Source organism: Trichosurus vulpecula, chromosome 3 (genome assembly GCF_011100635.1).
Source record: "Trichosurus vulpecula isolate mTriVul1 chromosome 3, mTriVul1.pri, whole genome shotgun sequence".
NCBI classification, from domain to species: domain Eukaryota; kingdom Metazoa; phylum Chordata; class Mammalia; order Diprotodontia; family Phalangeridae; genus Trichosurus; species Trichosurus vulpecula.
This window is the reverse complement of record NC_050575.1, coordinates 136508428-136513880: the sequence shown is the minus strand read 5'-3', so window position 1 is coordinate 136513880 and position 5453 is coordinate 136508428.

Sequence of the window (5453 nt, the reverse complement as noted above, 5' to 3'; positions counted from 1 at the left end):
GTATGCACAATTTCATAAATTTTGGGGGGCATGGTTCCAAGTTGTTATTTCAGAATGGCTGGATCAGTTCACAGCTCCACCAACAGTATATTAATGTAACTGTTTTCCCATAGTCCCTCCAACATTTGCCATGTCACTTGGGATGAAACCTGAAAGTTGCTTTAATTTGCATTTCTCTAATTATTAGTGATTTGGAACATTTTTCATATGACTGTTGATTGGATTTCTTCCTCTGAAAACTACTGTTCTTATCTTTTGACAGTTTACCACTTGGGAAATGGCTCTTATTCACATAAATTTGAATCAATTCTCTATATCTACCTTAGAAATGAGACCTTTATTGGAGAAAATAGCTACGAAGATTTTCCATCATTTACCTGCTTCCCTTCTAAGTTTAGCTCCACTAGTTATGTTTGTGCACAAACTTTTTAATGCTATATAATCAAAACTGTACTTTTTACCATCTGTAATCCTCTCTGCATCTTGCTTGGTAATGACTTTTTCCCCTATCCAGAGATCTGACAGGTAATTTCTTCTTTGCCCCTCTAATTTTTTTAATGATTGTCATTCTTTATACGTCATATTCCCATTTGGAGCTTATTTTGATATGTGGTGTGAGATATTGGTCGATATCTAGATTCTGCCAGATTGCTTTCCAGTTTTCCCATCAATTTTTTTTATTAAATAGTGAGTTCTTATTCCAGTAGCTAGAATCTTTGGATTTATCCTGCAGTAGGCCATTGTGCTTCTTTATGTTTGTGTGCTGTGTAACTAATCTGTTCCATGGATCAGCCTCTTTGTTTCTTAACCAAATTATTACAGCTTTTCAGGATGCCACAGAACACTGTTGACGCATGTTGAGTTTTCAGTTTCCTAAACCCCTAGAATTTTTTTCAGATGAACTGTTACCTAGTCATGTCCATCCCATTTTTTTGAGCCTGTGTTAGACTTTACATTTCTCCCTAATAAATTTCATTTGTGTTAATCCAGTATTCTAGTCTGAAATTTATGCCCTTCATCCAAATTATTGCTAAGAAAGTTAAACATTACATGATGAAAGATAGATGAATGAAAAAGCATTTATTAAGTGATTACTTATGCAAAACACTATGTTTTAGTGCTGGGGCTATAAATAGAAAATCAAGACAATTCATACTCTCTAGAAGTTCACATTCTTAAAAGGGAGACAATGCATATATCATGTTTCAGCTGCAACTCCCTTGGTAGTCCCTAAGGTTCAATGGCAAAGCAGATGGTAATATTTCTTCTTTAAAGATGTTTCTTTTGAGAGAATCATATCTCCCCCCGCCAATTTTGAACAATCTGACCATGCCAAAGACTTACAATAGTGAGAACTTTCTTTTCTGGGTCTTGAGTAGTTGGGGCTGCTGAGGAGGTAGGGGTTATAGCACCTTCAGAGGCACTTGCTAATTTGCCTATTCACAAAGGTTGCTACTCTAGATGATATCTCTAGGTGCCAGGCTTGGAGCAGGATTGGTAGTTGGGGGAGGAAGGACAAATACTCTTTCCTGGGCTCTTAGGAATAGATCCATGGGACACTCTACTTGAAACCTCATGTTTCCTGTGGGTCTACCCATTCATGGAGAGAGAGGGGAAGGGTGTAGTTTTATATTGTATCTTTGTTCCCTTTCCTCTTTTCTTTAAGATTTTTTTATTTTTAAATTTTAAAAATTCAATTTTAAGTTCTGAATTCTCTCTCTCCCCCTTCTCCATCCATTGAGAAAGCAAGAAAAACCAAAACCCATTAAAAATATGTATAATCATGCCAAACAAATCCCCATATTAGCCACATCCCACTCCCACTCACCTCCCAAAAAGAGAAAAAAGAGAAAGAGAAGCAATCATACTTCAATCACTCTATCGATTCTGGTCTGAAGATCCTGAGTCCTTTGGAATTGTAGCTGGTCTTTGTGTTGATCAGAATTTCTAAGTCTTTCAAAATTGATTGTTTTACAGTATTTCCATTATTGTATAAATTGTTCTCCCGATTCTGTTTATTTCATTTGCATCTGTCTAAACAATTTTTCCCATTTTTTTTCTGAAACCATATTTCCTTTCCTTTTTCCCTATGCTGGTTTTCAAGGATTCACTATACAAGCTCATAAGATAATCCTCATTGACCCTCAGATGACTAAGTTTTGCTACATGATACTCTGGGGATAGGATTTCTAGACAAATATTAGCCATCTCATTGAAGAAATAGATCTATAAGCCCATTGCTAAGCAAGCCTAGGCCTATGGTGTCTTAGAAAGTGGTCTATATCCAAATAAAACTCCTTGGCTCAGGCAAGTCTAGGGCTTTTGAGAAACTGGAATAGAACAAAAGGTTGAAGTAGGATGTTATAAAGCAGTTAGGTGAGCAAATTTTGGCAAGTGTGTCCTCTGGATAGCATTCAGTAGATGGGGCCAGGGAACAGAGAAGCAGGGGAGACTTATGTGCCTTAGAGAGTTTGGCAGAAAGGCTCTCTGGCAGTTAGCTCAGCCACAAAGCTAAGGTAGTAGCATAGATGAGTATTATTTGGGTATCCAGCCTCTGGCATATCCTTGGTAGGATGACTTGCCAAATGGAGTCTGCCATGAATCTGGGCCAGGCAAGGTACATGGTCAGTGAGGAGTAATGTTAAAATATCGGTGATGGCTACTGTTCTTGCAGTGGTATGTGGATTCAGTTCTTAGGGATGCATTGAGTTCCTGCTCCTAGTTTCTTGTGAATTGCACTCCTTTGCCATAGACTATGGATTGCCCCATGCTGTAATCAATATACCGTAATCATGATTCTTAGATAGCAAAGGGGAACCCTTTGAGGGTAGAAGGTTTGAAGATGTAAAGAGTCAAGATAATCCTAGACTCTTATAGCCAACTTGCTACTTCATTGATTCCTCATCCAAGATGACTGAAATCTATAGAGGAGCAGCCTTGCCTATGGAAAACCAAAATACAAGCAACCAACTCTGTTGCAGAAGATATAAAGGGGAGACTGTCCCTCCTGGCTTTTACTTCTTTTTGCCTCAGATCTGTTACTTCTTTTTGATTTCTTTAGGTGGTTGCTACTACCATTATATGGCTGATCCTGTCATTATCAAGTGGTATGTGGGAAAATGAATCAGAGAACCATAGGCTTAAAGCTGGGAGGGACCTCAGAGTTTATCTAGTCCCACTTCCTCATTTGATAATCTTTTCCCTTTAGCTTCCTTATAAAACTTCAGCCATATCTCAGAGAAAAACAATAGATTTCAATATACTTGTTTTAAAGTAACAAAAGTAAAAACTATGAAAACCTAGAAATATGAACTTATAGAACACAGCTTTGTGATCTTAACTAACACAGATTGGCTGGCTGGTTATATCTTACAGTACACTAAATCAGTCTCCATTTCTTTTACTTTGCCTCAACTCTGGTTAGCAGCCATGTGACTAGCTTATTGGGTGCCATATTTAGCAGAAATCATTCAGATTAGTATCAAATTATATAGATAGTCATTTCCTGTTTCAAAGCTCAGACTCCCTTTTTGGGCTGCATACTAAGTTCCTGTTTTTGGTCTGAGAGGAACCTTCTAATTTTCAGTTCATTTGCTGGGCATAGATAGCTGACATAGTCTGAACTCAGTGAATGGTGAAGCCTTTCCTGTCTCAGGTTACTAGCTCTGTCCCCTTCCCTAAGTTGCTATGATGACTCATCTCTCAGGTGCCACAGGGGAGATGACTTCTAGAATCCTATCACTACAAATTTACAAGGGTAAAAAAAGGGAGTATCCTATAACAGGGAGCAGCATGAAGAAATGGAAAAAGATTGAAGAAGAGTATTTTTGGTGGTGGTGATGGTGGTGGTGCTGGTGGTGTGTGTGTGTGTGTGTGTGTGTGTGTGTGTGTGTGTGTGTGTGTGTGTGTGTGCAGGGAGGCACTGATGTTTTCTCAGATTACTCTAGCTTAAGGTGAAAGAACATTAGGGTCTGTGGATATAGGATTCCAGAATTTAGAGCAGGAAGGGTTTTTATTAATCAAGGTCAAACAACTAGTAAAACCTGAAATTCATATTTCAGTTTCCTGATTCTGAATTCTCTTTCTACTCTAGCATGTTGTTTCCTCAGTGCCCCTTAACTCATACCCAGGACCTCTCTTCCCTTATTCCCTACCCCTTTACCTTGTACTTGTTGGTGTCAGGACTCTGAAGAAAGGTGGTATGCAAGGCTTTTGCTCTTCAGCACTCCCTCACACCCCAATTCACGTTCAGACCTTTGGGCCCTTACACCTGCAAATGTCTAAACAGCCTTTTTTAGGGAGCACTAGATGCTTCACCCACAGCCTCAAGTCTGGGTTTCTCAGTGCATATCCCTCAGCAGCCCAAGTGCTTTATGTTTTATGGAGGCAGTCAGCAATTTCATGTCATTCAGGACATCACCATCTTGAAAAGGGGGCTTTGGTTTATCAATATGCTAAATGAAATCTTTATGCTTCTCTTTTATTGAAGTTGATACATAGGTTTCCTATGAAGTAGAGATTTTATATGTAGCAGATACTTTTTTCCCCCATTGTTCTATGGAAAATTAAATAGCTTGATATTTGAAAAGTGAAACCCCCTGCTGGAGAGTAGGTCTGGCTATTGTTGGTTTGGGTGAGAAAATTGGATGCACAGGCTCTGCCTGCTTAAGATTTAGAATTTTCTCATAGCAGGAGGGCCAAGACTTAGCTAGCAAAGTGAAGGGGGCTCAGGAAAGCTAAATGTAGTCTTCTTTCTCTCCTTACTTCCACCTTGCATTCCCCTCCTTCCTAGAAGCTCCTGGTACCCTACTTTCTCCCGCCAAGGCCAAGGCTCTTTCTCTCCCAAAACAGATCTGATTGGAGGTAGGAGTACTGTATTTAAAGAATAGGGTTGCTTGTGGTTTTTCACTGGTCTCCCCTCATTTCAGAAACGAAAGCCTGGCCGCCTGCTATGAGCGAATACTAAATCTTAAAAAGAAAGGGCCTGGTGCATCCCGTTCTCTCATCCAGATCAACAGCAGTCAGACCTACTATTAAACAGTGTATACCGTTGACTTAAGTCTTTGAATACTCTTTTATGATAGAGGCACAGACAGCAGGGGTATTGGAAAACGAGAACTGGTGGGCGTATAAGTAGGCCTCTTATAGGATCTTAGAGATGAGGCCTGGCGTGACGTCCTGAAAGGTCTGGGTCGCACAGTCGGCACCCAGGTATCTATCCATCCCGCCACCAAAAATGGAGCAGTGGCGGCTACTCTGCTTTTGCAGAGCCCCGTGGGGCAGGCGGGCGGGCTGGCATGCAGCTTGCAGGGGAGCTGTCCAGCAGGGGCCTGGGCCTGGGGGCGGGCTACACTCTAGCTGTGGACCCCTCCTCCAGGGGAGGCCAGCCCAGCCAATGGGCTCCCCGGGCCGGGCCATTGCCTAGCCCACGGGGCCGTCACGTGTCTGGCGTC